Source organism: Accipiter gentilis, chromosome 27, assembly GCF_929443795.1.
Source record: "Accipiter gentilis chromosome 27, bAccGen1.1, whole genome shotgun sequence".
Lineage (NCBI taxonomy): Eukaryota > Metazoa > Chordata > Aves > Accipitriformes > Accipitridae > Astur > Astur gentilis.
In genome coordinates, this window is record NC_064906.1 from 17,043,701 (window position 1) to 17,057,270 (window position 13,570).

General features: G+C 40.8%; 1 protein-coding gene across 1 annotated transcript in view; it reads left to right on the forward strand.

Moving 5' to 3' along the window:
• The window catches only part of MOCOS (molybdenum cofactor sulfurase), a 224,477-nt gene that overhangs the window by 171,438 nt on the left and 39,469 nt on the right, over nt 1-13,570 (forward strand). The gene's annotated exons all lie outside the window — the stretch shown is intronic.

Below are 13,570 nucleotides of genomic sequence, written 5' to 3' on the forward strand. Positions count from 1 at the left end.
CTCAAAAAATCCTTAAATGCTGTCTTTCTTAACAGTTTTCGCTAGCCTTTATCCGTCAGGTATACTGAGTATCTGTAAGATGAAACTTTGTGAACGTTGTCTACCTCCAGTAGAGGGGTAATGGTGTATGATCATAATCACGTATGTCTGTGCACCACGTAGGCAGTGGGCAGCATAGGGTAACGTAGCTCACTTGCTCATCAGCGGAAGTCAGAAAAGCCACGGTGCTCTAGTTTTGCTTATTTCTTCTGTTTTTCACTGGCTGATGATTGAATAAGCCCACAAGTCATGTTCAAGCGTATGACCTTGATTTTTTAAAAGCTGTCAATAACTGGCACCATCTGTGTCAGCGACTGCCTCCCTCTGCCAGCAGTAGTGGCAGCTGCATTGCTCTTGGCGGCTGATAATTCTGGAGCGTTAGGGAGAGAGTGGGAGTGCTCCAAAAGGTGTTCCTCAACACTCCTCTGCCGGAGAGAAGAACTGGATAATGAGGGGAACACAGAGACTTGTCTAGGAGAATACAAGGGGGGATCCATATACACACAAAGGAGAACAGAAGTGAACTAGTTACTTTGTAGCCTGTCAATATGGAGTTTTACGATTTTTTTTAAGGCACTTACCACATCGATGAACATGGGATGGGCAAATGTATAGTACTGGAGAAGCTCTTCTTCACATAGGCCTTTTTTTGGACTATGGTACCAAATAGTCTCGAATATTCAAAACTTCATTTCAAAGAATCCCACATTTTAGGAGTGAATTAGCCATTTATACAGTCTTGAATACGTGTGGCAATGTTCAGAAAAGACTGGAGATACCAACACAGGTGGGTGGGTAAAACACTCCGCAAATGCTCTGATGTTGCCTCTGTCCTTTGGTTAAAACCAAAACCTTTATTTGCACTTCTGACTTGCACAATTTCTAAGTAAAAACGGCTGTTGGCTGTTTCACTTCTTTAAACTCAACTGTACTCTCAAAGAAAAAAATATTTTATAGTCTTATGCCTCCATTGTGGCTGTTTGCTGCAATGGCTGCTCGTAAAAAGTTTCTTTATTGATCTGTATCATCTGGATTGTGCTGTTCACCAGATTCTCGTCATTTCTGGCATGAGTACGTAGAATGAAGAACTATAAAGTTTTCAAATGCATACCAGTCACATCTGCAGTGCCTGTTAGATTACTTTGTTTAATTAAAATAATGCGCAATTTAATGACTTTTAGAAATTAACAAGCAACAGCACTATTCTTTCCAAAGCTGTAATACGTGTGATATATATATATAATTGTCTTCTTTATGGAATGGAATTCTTTCATAGACATCTAATAGCAGTTATGGGGGAGAAAAATGGTTGCTGCTTCTTTATGATTACAAACAAAATACATACAGCAGAGAGTAAGCTTCATCAAACTGACAATACAATCTCATCTTCATACTTGTGTGCATGTCTAAAATTAGATAGGTTTATTCAAATCAAATTTAAATCTAATACTTCTGTTAATGGTTTAGAAATGGTGTCCTCTAGTTCGGTCGTGTCTGTGATCTGCACATTCATGTGGATTCACTGGTTAGTCTCCAAATGCAACCTAGTGGAGTTAGGAGAACAGTTTCAGAAGGCTCCCAGAAAACATTTTGGGGATTTTTTAATGAAGGGAAAATTGGATGACATTTCTCTCTGACATACCTACTACTAGTGGACACCAATTAATGACTCAGGTTGTACTTCAGCTAGTATATTAAAAAAGAAATGACAGAATGTCCTATTCCTTTATGGATGATATCCCATCTATAATTAATTACTTATAGCCAGGCATCCAACCAGTTCTATCTGTCTTTCTGACAGGCAATTGTTATGTGCCCATTGCCTATTAGAGGGCACAGTGTGGCTGGACATTAGCATTTGGTAGCCTGAAAAGGACAATCTGACTAACTGGTTCCAGAGAAAATACCGTGACGAGGTTTGGAGCAGTTTATTCAGACCATTTGAGATTGGCAAGAAAGACTTCTTAAGTAGACAGTGTCTTCAGAGGATACCAAGCTTACATTTAAGCCTCAAGATTTACATAATTTACATGATATTCAAAACTCTGAACTAAGTCCAAGATATTTAGAACGCGAAAGGCGTGTGTTGAAATACATGACATTTAACACCGCCACTGAAAAATGAAATGGCGAAAAAATTATGTCTTTCATCTGTGTAGCATTTGGGAGGAAAGCTGTTCTTACCTGCTTCTGTTATTGAAATCCATTTCTCACTGTTATCAGAGTTTAATTACCAGAGCTAACAAGGTTGTGCCACTAAACGCAAACATGCTTGAATTACATACGTGGGGTCAACTACACCAATAGGATATAGCCACAATCTCAGGTTCATCCTTGAGTAAAACCTTCATTGCAGTACTCAAGATCAAATGAAAGCATTTCATTAAAGTGAGGCACACAAATGAAACAATACCATGATTGTACTCTCAGGGGTGACAGCATTTTTGACAGCCTCCTGTCCTAATATATATGATATAGAACACTTGGATGTTAAGAAGTGATAAGGTGGGAGTGAAATAATTGTGGAAGTTGAATTGCTATTGCTTTTTCATTTAACTGTTTCTTTGTGATTGTTGAAGGGTATCACTGGTTTAGGGTATTATATTTGGAATAAACTTGCTTTGTATACTATATGTATCATTGATTTGATTGACAGCTTAATTACCGGTTTAGTTAGTTTAATCTAAATGGTAATTAAAACAATTAAAGAAGAGGGACTTACAGGCTCCAAACACCAATAGTCACTCAAAAGCTTTGGTTTTTCTTCAGATTTTTCATGAAACATTTCTTTATCTAGGGATAAAACTACTACGGTTTTGAAATCTCCATAAACCTCTTGTCTTTGGGCACTAAAACTACATTAAATTTCCTCCTTTGAGCTGCACCAAATACTTCCCATGAAAATTATTTCCTTCAGTAAAGCTGTCTTGTAGACTACTATTGGTAGTAATTTGTTCTTGAAATGACTTGGGAGGATACCTGTATTCTTTTCACGCAAGCTGCCTGTCCTCCGCAGTAGCACGTCTGTCATTTTATGTTATGTGTTTATTTGCACTGCAGCACCAAAAAACCCTGGTTATGAACAGGGGTTCATGATGAGGACTTGACATAAACCTGGCCTTTATGCCAAACAACTTCTGCATATATACTTGTCTGGTTAAGAATGGATAACTCTCCAGCGTTACAGTTTTTGCTATTAATGAAGTGTGGACAGATGACAGGCTGGTGGTTTTGAAAGGTGAGAAAGTGCAGGGGTGGAGGCGAAGGACCTCTGCCGAGTCAGTGGTGCAGGATGGCAGCAGCAGAGCTGACATTAACGCAGCCAGCTGTCAATCTTCTGCTTCCTTGTGAGGCTACCAGAAAAAGAAGCAATTAGCCCTAGATATTAAAGGAGGTTTGTGATGTCACAAAAAAAAAAAGGGCACTGCATATATGCTCGATGCTGAGCTGATATTGCAGGCTTCACACAGAGAATCTCCATTTGGTCATTTATTAACAGTGAACGCCTGCAGTCTTCAGCATATATGAATGTCATGTGTTTATACATTCCCAAGTCCTTCCAATCTCTGAAACACTGTTTGACAGCAATGACTCAGCTTCAGTTTGCATCCTTGCCATCTTTTTTTATCAAAACCTTGCCTACGACTCTATGAGGTTCCAGCCTTGTTTGAATGCCAAAGAGGAGATGGAACAGCTGTAAGGCAACAACATCGATTTGAAACAACAACCATACACGCACAAAAAGTGGGATTTCTTACAAATCAGGTCAAAGTGGAAAGTTGTGTGTTCTCTTCCATTTGCAGATTTGAAAAAAAATCACCATCTCTGCTATGAGGGACCTTTTGTGCTAATATTAAGTTTTCCTCTTTGTTCTGATAGGGAGAAGAGACCTCTGAAGTGTTCTTTGTACGTTCAGTAGGTAATTGTAGAGTGATTTTGTAAGCCTTTCACATTTCATTCTGCAAAGTCAGTTTGGGAGCTAGAAGAGGGGAAAGGCGTAAGAGGCAGGGATGGGCAGATGGAATTTCACCTGAGACGTTTGTTGAATTGTATGCCCTGGAGACCTCTTACCCAGTCAGAGCTTCCAGTTCAGTGTTTTCTGCCCCCAGTGAAAAACAGCACTTCCCTTATCAAACTTTTTCTTTTTTTCACCCTGGTCTTCTGAGACAATATTTTTTTTCCTCCTATGTGTCATGGGCTTAAAAAAGTGAGCAAACCATCATAGCTATCTTTTGAAAAATGGCCACCATTTCAGCTGTGGATTACCAGCTCACTTTCCAGCTCTGCTTTTTCACGCTGCCTCCTTTGCCTGGAGCCTGAAGCTAAACAGAAGTAGCTTGCTGTGATTGTCTCACCTGCAAAAGTTCCTTTGGTATCCATATAAGCTCGCCACACCTCCTAAAAATCCTGTCAGGAAGGGAACGAGCATCAGTCCATTAGCAGTCTCAGCCTTCTCGTCTGCCACTGCACACTTGTGTGTGATAGACAAACTGCTATAACAGGAAGCAGCTGCCAAAGATAGAGAACGTAAACATTTTGGTTTGCCTAAGGAAGGCTCTTCTGCAGCGTTGCATATGGATGAGTTTTGCTTCTCGAGACTGAGAACCCTGCTCAGATAGATTGTGATCAGTTTTGTCTGGGAGCCTACATTAGCATGTCCTGGCTCACTCTCATCAACCCAGAGAGAGTGAAGGGAGGTCTAGACTTTGAACTTCTCTTTCTTCATCCATTTCTCAATAAAAAACCCTATCAACGCTTCTCAGCAGATAACTTCCAGTGTGTGTCCCTTCAGCACAGATCTATAATGCAATTTGATGACTGCTCTTACTTTAGCGTCTGCCCACTGCGTCACCCACCTTCCTTCTGTCTCAACCTCCCTTGAGTTAATGTAAGGATAGACTCAATAACCCACTGTTGTTTTTTTTCCTTTCCTGCCTTTACTTTCTATCATCCTGAAGTGACGACCAGGGTTTTCCAACGGAATGTGTGGCCCCGTGGCACCTTCTCTACCCTGGTAGCCTCTTTCTGCCAGTGTTCACATGCTAGCAGTATAAGAAGAGGGCAAAACTGGAATGAGACTCCCCCAAGAAACAAAAGAAATTTTGCTTTTTTAACCCCATTTATCCTTCTGCATCCAAAGCATCCTATGGCAGTGAATTGTCTTGGCAGCAGCTTAGCAGCCAAGGCAAATCCATCCCCGTGGTTTGAGATGTGGAGGGGAAAAAACCAGATCTTAGGATTGCAGGGACTGTGAGATGTTACCCATCATCATTGTGTGCCAAGATAGGATCATCTTTACCTGAACCTTTCTGCAGCCTCTGGAGGCAGTTTGTTCTGGAACTTAGCTATATTCACTACTACAAAATATTTCCTGATGATTAACCTAAATTTCTCACAGTGCAGCCCAAAGTCCATTATCACATGGATTGGGCAAAGAGACACCAGTTTGGCCAGGAAAGCAGAAAAAAAAAAAAAGGAGATTCCAGCCATCAGAGGCAGAGGAGCGTTGAACAAGTAGTCTGAAATGGTGTTGTATGGGCGAAGTGTGACCAGGAAAGAGACGGAGCAATATAAGCAGGTAGAAGTTATTTTGTCTGTTTGGATTTGGACAAGTCTGCAAAGAGAAGTAACATGGGACAAAGTGATGTGAGGCAGGATGGGAAATGCACATAAAAGTTGTTGCTCAAGATAAATAAAATGGTGATAGCCACTTTGGTCAGGTGAAATCCTCGCTTCCTGCTGTAGTCTTTCGGTGTCACCTAGAGGGATTCCGTGTCTGTCTTCCCCACTTACTCTAACCTCACAGGAGTGCAGAGAAAAGATGTTAAATACTGGCGAATCTTCATATATCAAGTGGTGAATACATTTGTATATACACACTACTTACCGTTACGCTATCAAAGGGACCATCCAACACCTGAAGTGGGTTTGTGTCTTAGACAGTACCCTCTGTTTCGTGGGTAGATTAGCTCCAGGGCACTGTACATCTGGTATATAGGTACAGAAATAGAGCGATGACAACATGCGAACTAGAGGAGTGGAAAAAAAAGGAGCTACAGCATTTCACATGCACAGGAAGCTCTTACCAGGTCAATTTGATCAGATTACTGGCCGGAGCCTGGTAGTAGCTATCAGTGCCTGTCTGGAAATTCATACCATGTCCCTACAGGAAGAAGTGAGTTGCTGTTAAACAATGAGGAGGGATACTTTCTACTTTTTTTAATCTCTGTGAAATAAATCTTCATAGAAAGTTATTAAGCAAGAGATCTTTGTTGTTCTTCAAAGTTTAATCCTTTTATGTTTTTTCCATCTGTTACTTTTTACTTTTGTGGGAAACGATCATTCCGTTTTGCAGGTGGAAAAGTGCAGCATTTTTTCATCTGGGCTACAGAAAATGGAAATCCAGCATTTGTTAATTCCAGCTAAGAACATCTTTGCAGAGATGGTCAAATGACTCTGCGCTAGTTACGCTAATGCTTTTAGAAGCATAACCACTCATTATATTAATTTTGATGACTCAGGGAAAGAAAAGTGTTCTTAACTTTCCTAATGGGATTTTTGGCCATCTTCCCAATAGCTACCTAAAAATTGCTGGGGTGATTGCTCACTATTGATTTTAGCTATGGATTTAGCCATTGATTTCAGGAAGCCAGGGACAGGAGATGGACAAGCACAATAGAATGCAAACAGGATTACAAGGAGAAAAAGATTGTTGCGAAGATTCCTGTTGAACGTCCACTAATTTCCTTGGTTCCAATTAGTTTCCAATGGCGCTGCGGATGTCTCGTAAGCAGGGAGATAGCAGCAATGCAGCAAACCACAAGAGCTTGTCAATTCATGGCACCTTGTTGCTTCAAACTGGCAAGAAATGCCATTACAATCTGGATCTTTGCTTACATTTGGTTACATGGCCCTGGGTACTCAAAGAGAGCCCTTACAACAAGGGGCTCGCAACACAGGAGACAATTTCATTGATCTAGGTAGAGGATCACTGACTGAGCATAAGGAGATGCTGTACTTGAGAGACTTGGTGTGATAAATGCAAACTTAGTAGGTAATGAAGCTCTCTTCTTGCTGAGGAAGTAGCGACAGAGTAGAGGCTGAGTTACTTTCTGTAATATCTCATTGCGGAGGGACAGAGATGCATGTGAGATAGTATGCTTGAAATTGCCTAGTATTAAACTGCTCGTCAGAGCTGGTCAAGGTTAGAAAGCTTCACGAAAGCCTAGACTGAAGGTGTTGGCTGACACTGCTGCTCTGGAGTGTCCTTGCATGTTGCTAAGGAAACTGGAAAGGAGATAAAATAAGGTGCTCATAGTCATTCAGGTGAAAGAATCTCAGATGAAGGAGGGAGGCTAAATATTTTCCATTTAGTAACAGGGCCAAACTGTGGCTCTAAGCTACACACCTTGTCACACAGGGGAGAGATGTGAAAAGAAACCGCATGGTAGCAGCAAAAGGACTACACTTTTGACAGCCTCTGCTGGATCCTTTTTTCTTGATCTTGGTGAAAGCAGATCAGCTGCTTTTGAATGCCTGCAGTGTCCAGTTTCAGTCCACCATCTGAATCCTTCGAAGATAAAGACAGCCTGGCCCCACCTTCTCTATTACCTTGCTTGCATCTTCCTAATCCTATATAGGACCCTGTATGGCCGTAATTAAAGTAATATATCAACACAGTCCATAATGGGATTTTAACCCCACAACCTCCCTGTGATATATTGTCCCCATTTTTAGGAGACAAATACAGACAAAAAAGGATTTAAGTGATTTAAGAGAAAGAGAAAAACATGGAGAGGGTTTTGGCTGGGACATGAATTAAGTCTGTCACTAGATTTTCAGTATCATGCACTGCACCTTTTTATTCCTAGGCATCGTTTCCATTTCTATTAGTCTGCTACATTCCCCTTTATCCCCTCTTGATAGGAGTTATAGCTTAAGTCTTCTGTGTTGTTTGCGTCTCGCTTCCACTTCTCTGACTAGTAGTAGTCTGATGCAAAGCCTTTAGCCTACAAAACAGCTAGGGATCCTCAATGGGATGTAGAGATACAGACCTTTTCCTATGAGTCACAAGGGAATGCTCTGTTAAAGTTGGAGTTAGGAAGCCACAGAGGGCTTGCATTCCTTTGCTTTGCTTTTCTTCCTGGAATGCATCCTTTCCCTGATGTCATTTTATCAAACCAGACTTTGACTGTCAGTGAATGCAGGTAAAAAATAAAATAAATAAATAAATAAATAAAGCTCAGAGAAAATGCCATTGATTGGAGAGACCTGTGGCCGTTGAGATGCCAAATCAAAGAAAACCAAGCTGTTTAGCCTACTCATCAGCCCTTTCAGTTTCAAATAGCTGGATCTTGGATTCATGAAGTTTATATATGTTCCAAATAAGTCCATGCTCTAATTCACCACATGTACTACAGGGAAGAAAAAAGCAGTTGCAAAAATGTGAGGTCATCCATTAACAATCAAGCCTGTGTTTGATTTCTTCCTTTTAGCCACCCTGTCCCCAAAGTATCTTCTAGCTTCTGGATCTCAGAAATGTAAAATTATTGTTACTCCTTTAAGCATGGAGGACCTGCAGTTTGCTAGGTATATGGCATCTTCTAAGTGAGAATACCCGCAGAATTTCAAACCACATATTCTGAATTATGCTGAAGTTTCCAGCTTTCTTCTCTCCCATGCAATCTTACCTGCTATTTGACGGCCTTTGAAACTAGCAGAGAAACTTATCACATTGACTGCAAAGTTCCTGATAAGCTAGCATTTCCACTACCAGGACACCGAGTTTGACAATTTCAGTAAATTTCAGTATCACTTTCTAATACCTCACTGCCTCCTACCAATGGGATTTTGGTCAGAGTGAGTGATGAATGGATGTAGGCTGAAGAGGGATTTACATCCACTCTCTAGTTAGTTTAAAACATTGTCAACAACTAGAGATGCAATAAGAAGGAGAGGATCAGATTCATCAATACTGTGGGAACCTGCCCACGTAGAAATTTTTTCCCTGGCATGGGAAAAAATGCCTCTGTTGCAGGAAACCATGCAGTTAAAACAGTTTAATGATACTGTAACTCATCTAAAATGCTTTTTCCCCCCCTACTAAATGATATGGAAACAAGTGCTGATGTTTTTTTTTCTTCTGACCTACTTTTTATTAAATTGTATTAAACAAGATTAAGTATGCATTTGCATCAGCAACAACATTTCACAGTCAAATGCTGGATGACAGAAAGAGCTAGCTTACTTTCTCTCCAATTCCATGCCATGAATCAGTGAATTAATTTACCAGTGGATGTGGAGAACAGTGTCTTGAAGCCTGTTTTATAACCAGCCATCAGTGGTGTGCAGTGAAATTCTTGTAATGAGCAAATCCATCAGACAGACAGACTGCTCTGAAATTTGGGCATTGTAGAAAGTACAATGAGAAGTCCCAATCCCAATTCCTGAAGGACAGTACCTGCCAGCATTGACTTATATCATTTTGGGGTTTTGGGGACACGTCGTGATTTATTAGAAAAACTTCCTTTATTCATGTGAATAATTCTTGTGATACTCAGTAAAATAACTCGCACAAATAAGAAGTACTTGCTTGAATAAGAGCTACAGAATTGGATCCTATAAGAATGACTTCAGCAGGGGCTCCTGAAGAATCCATAATTCTTAGTGAAAATCTTAGTTTTAGTTGATTAGGTATCATGCAAAATTATGTGCTATTTGTAAATCTTTACTATCACTTAGTATATATGTCTACCTACAGTAAGCATCATTCTCAGACTTATTTCAATGGAGCCTGAAGCCAGAGAAAAGCTTACACCCTTCAGCTGGCTGCCACAGAGGCCCCGAAGGGAATGGATAGCAGAAGTCAGTCATTTAGCAAAGGCAGAGAAGTCACCAATGCAGCTGTGTGACAGAATGGGAAATCAGAACACACCAGAATCTCACTTCTTTTCAGAGCTATCCAGCTGCTCAGTGTGAACTAAAATACCAGATATCCAAGAGGGGACTATTGTAGGGTAATACATTAAAACCAGGGGGAAAAAAACCCCCCACCCTCTCGACCTCAATATTTTTTATATTAAAAAAAAATTAAAATTTTAATAGTATTTATCAGATAGAGCACTATGAAAAAAAACTGAATGTGAGCATTTGGTCATTCTGGCAACACTGAAGGAAAGCTCATTGAGGAAGACAGCTGTGCTTAAATTAGAAATTATCTCTAAAAAAAAGAATGATTTTAAAATTTATTTAGATGAACCTCATTCATGTGTGTTTATTAAACTTGAAGACCACGGCCTGGAAGTGCGAAAAGCACCTTTTGCTTGTCAAAAATCAAGACAACCTGACCTCAGAAGTGTTGGGGTGTGAAGCAACCTTCAGGATCTGGCCCACAGTAGAGAGCTTCAGAAAAAGTAATGAATGCCAAGGGGACAGAGGGACAGAAGGACTCTAAGATGTCGTGATAGCTTCATTACCATGTCCTCACCGACTGACATCAGTAAAAATGCTGCAAGATTGCTGAATGTGTTTTGCGGTTTAATTGTATTCTTTAAGCTCTGAAAGACCAAGGCACAATGGTTCCAAATATCAGACCCGTGGAAACACCAAAACTGACAATCTGAGTACATTAAGCTGTGTACTTACCATTAGTACCATTCATGCTTCACTGATGAACGTATGCCTGGCTCCCAAAAGTCAGCTGCCGCTGTTGCACAGCGCTGCAAGCAGCGTTCTGTATTTCATAACCCTGAGCTCAACACCCATTATTGCTCCTTATGGTAATTTTAAAGATGTGCTTTATTTAAATAAGCTTTTCTTCATTGAAATAACTGTAACAGATGTTTTATGTTCTATTTGTTTTGCTATGTGCAAAGCACTGCAGAGAGAGATTAAATTAACTCCCCAAGTAGCATATTTCTAGGGTGAAACTAAACAAGAAGAATAGAAGCATATGTCCAAGGGAAAGTCGAGCACGCATTCAAGGGACAGATAGATTTCCAGTGCTGGCCGCACTGATTCTTTCCATGGTGTCATCGTTTGCAAGGAAAAGTGTGCATCACGCTCCCAAGACCTGTGAGCGTTAGCACATTGGCGATAACGGAGTTTGATTAATACTAAAGCTACGGATAACTTATCTTTGTTCTCCTGAACCACAATTCCCTATATTCCTCTGATGTTCATATGTTGTTATGTATCAATAATCCTTGTCTACTGTACAGATTCATATATATCGCAATTAAAATATGGTCGGAGAAGGGCATCGGGTCGCACCGCTAGAATGAAATAACTGTTCATTAAAGAACAGTAATAATTTATTTGACAAAACTGAAAAGATTTTTTAAAATCTTGTTAGCAATTCCTTGAAGTTGTGTCATGAAATTTCATTACGCTACATACACTTTGATAAGAAAGGTTACCCCATCAATGTTTCTTCAAAAAGTAATAATAATAAAAAGATTATCTATTTTAAAGTTTTTTGTACACTGAGCAAATAAGCCCAAACACTGTAGGAATTCAGTAGTGAAGTACGTGTCATGATTTTTGCCTTGCTTGTCATCATTAACGGAACAATAGATCCACTCCATGAGTCACTAGCACCATGACAAACCGTGTTATGCCAGGATGACAACTTTTCTCATCTAAATGAAAAAAGAAGTCTAGAAAATGTCACTGCTTCCAGATTGAAGTCTTCTGACAAAACAAAGCTAATGACACCACAACAGTCTTTCTCAACAGATGCCTTTTACTATAACTTTGATTTGAGAAACTTGCTTTGAACACAGGGTATTCTCCAAGGCATTAATCGTGAATAGGGATCTTGGGACTGATTCTATTCTCTGCTGTCCAAGTCTGGATATATGGAGTTATTTTGATTGTGTCCCCATTTGAGAACCGTACCATTTTGAACTGGACTAGTGGCGCAGAACATATTTAAGTGTGATTTTGAGAACTTGTGCGCTATAATGATGTAGGATTTCTTCTGTGTATGCAGCACATTTTTTGTGCAGAGTACCTTGTGCTCCACACATGAAAAAAAAAAAAATTGAATGCTGTTTCAACTGTATTTAGCGGAGCTAAACACTACTTAGGTTGAATTATTTCAGCTTGGAGTAAGTTCTAATAGAAGGCTTGGTATTTTAAGCTACTGAGATAGTGAAATTAAAGGTGCTTGGTATCTCACACAGTTAAACTCAGAGATGTCAGAAGATATGCTGACATCAGAAGGCTGATGACATCAGAAGATAGGAGACAGAAGATATGCTGAATTATGCCAGAAAGCATTTGCTACATATATTGGGCTATTATTCTTTACAAAGAGAATTTCTGTTAAAAATAATGAAAGCCAATAGAGATTAAGCCGGCTAGAAAAACTAGGTTGAATGTTTACATTGATACCTCAGGCAGATAAAGCATGAGCTCACGGTTAGGAAAGTGGCTAGCTTGAGATGGTCGACACGTCCATTCCTGCCCCTTTCGGCTGAGCTGTCTCTCCGCGCGGAGCTGAGCCTCAGCTGCCCGCGAGGAGGGTTGTGCCACTGGCGTGGCGGGTCCTCTCTCTCTGCGGCATGGTTTTTCTCGGAGCTCTCAGCCCTCCTTTTTGCAGAAAAAGGAACAAAAGCACAGAGAGGTTAGTGCAGCTTGCGCGAGGTTGTTCTGGAAGTCTGTGGTAGCGATAGAACGTGCCAGGTTTCGTGCTTTCTGACCGTTTTGACTGTCCTTTCTCCCAGTCCTGACCGGGAATGTTCATCATTTGTTGTCAAAGAAATAACTGGCGCTAGCCGTACCTGCTTAGCTAACCTTACCGGCTGCTGTTGTTGCTTTTTGAAATCAACACAAAGCGTTTTCAGATCCCTGCAGTGTGCTTCCATGGTTTCTTAGCTGTGCTAAGAGGATCCCCACGGTGTGCTTCCCTTGTTTCTTAGCTGCGCTACGGAACCCTGACAATCCGCGCCTCTCCTCTGCGGTGCTTCCCTGCCGGTGCCATCCTCCCAGTGCACGCGTATACGCGTCTCCTTCCAAGGCACATATAGACACGTGCTTCTGTTCTCTTTGCACGTCTTTTTCGTTCCTTCGCATAATTTATTCATGCCAGTTTGTCCTCAAGTATTTTACTTCTGCCCATTCCGTGTTTAGTGGACGATAAAGAAATGGTATAACGCAGAACAGCACAGCACAAGGAAAAAGTACCCCAGGGACTTGGTAGACTGGGTGGTTTATGTGGAAGACTCAAGGATTTATTCCAGTTTAGTCCCTGCCCTGTCAGATGTTCTTGCCTACCGGGGGGGGCTGATTCTTCAAGCACTCATGTGCCAAAATCCCACAGATATAGTCAGTATCTGCAATGAGGACTTTCCGTTTCAGATCTTTGGAGAAGGTTTTCTTTAGCTGACTGAAGAGGTGCCCCAGGCCTCTCTCCAGTCTCTGCAGAGGCAGTTGTAAGTGATGGTTCTGTCGAGACACTGAATGACACTTGACTGCAGGCCTGTAATTAGCACTAGTGACGTGAATGAACCTGTTCACAGGTTTAAAA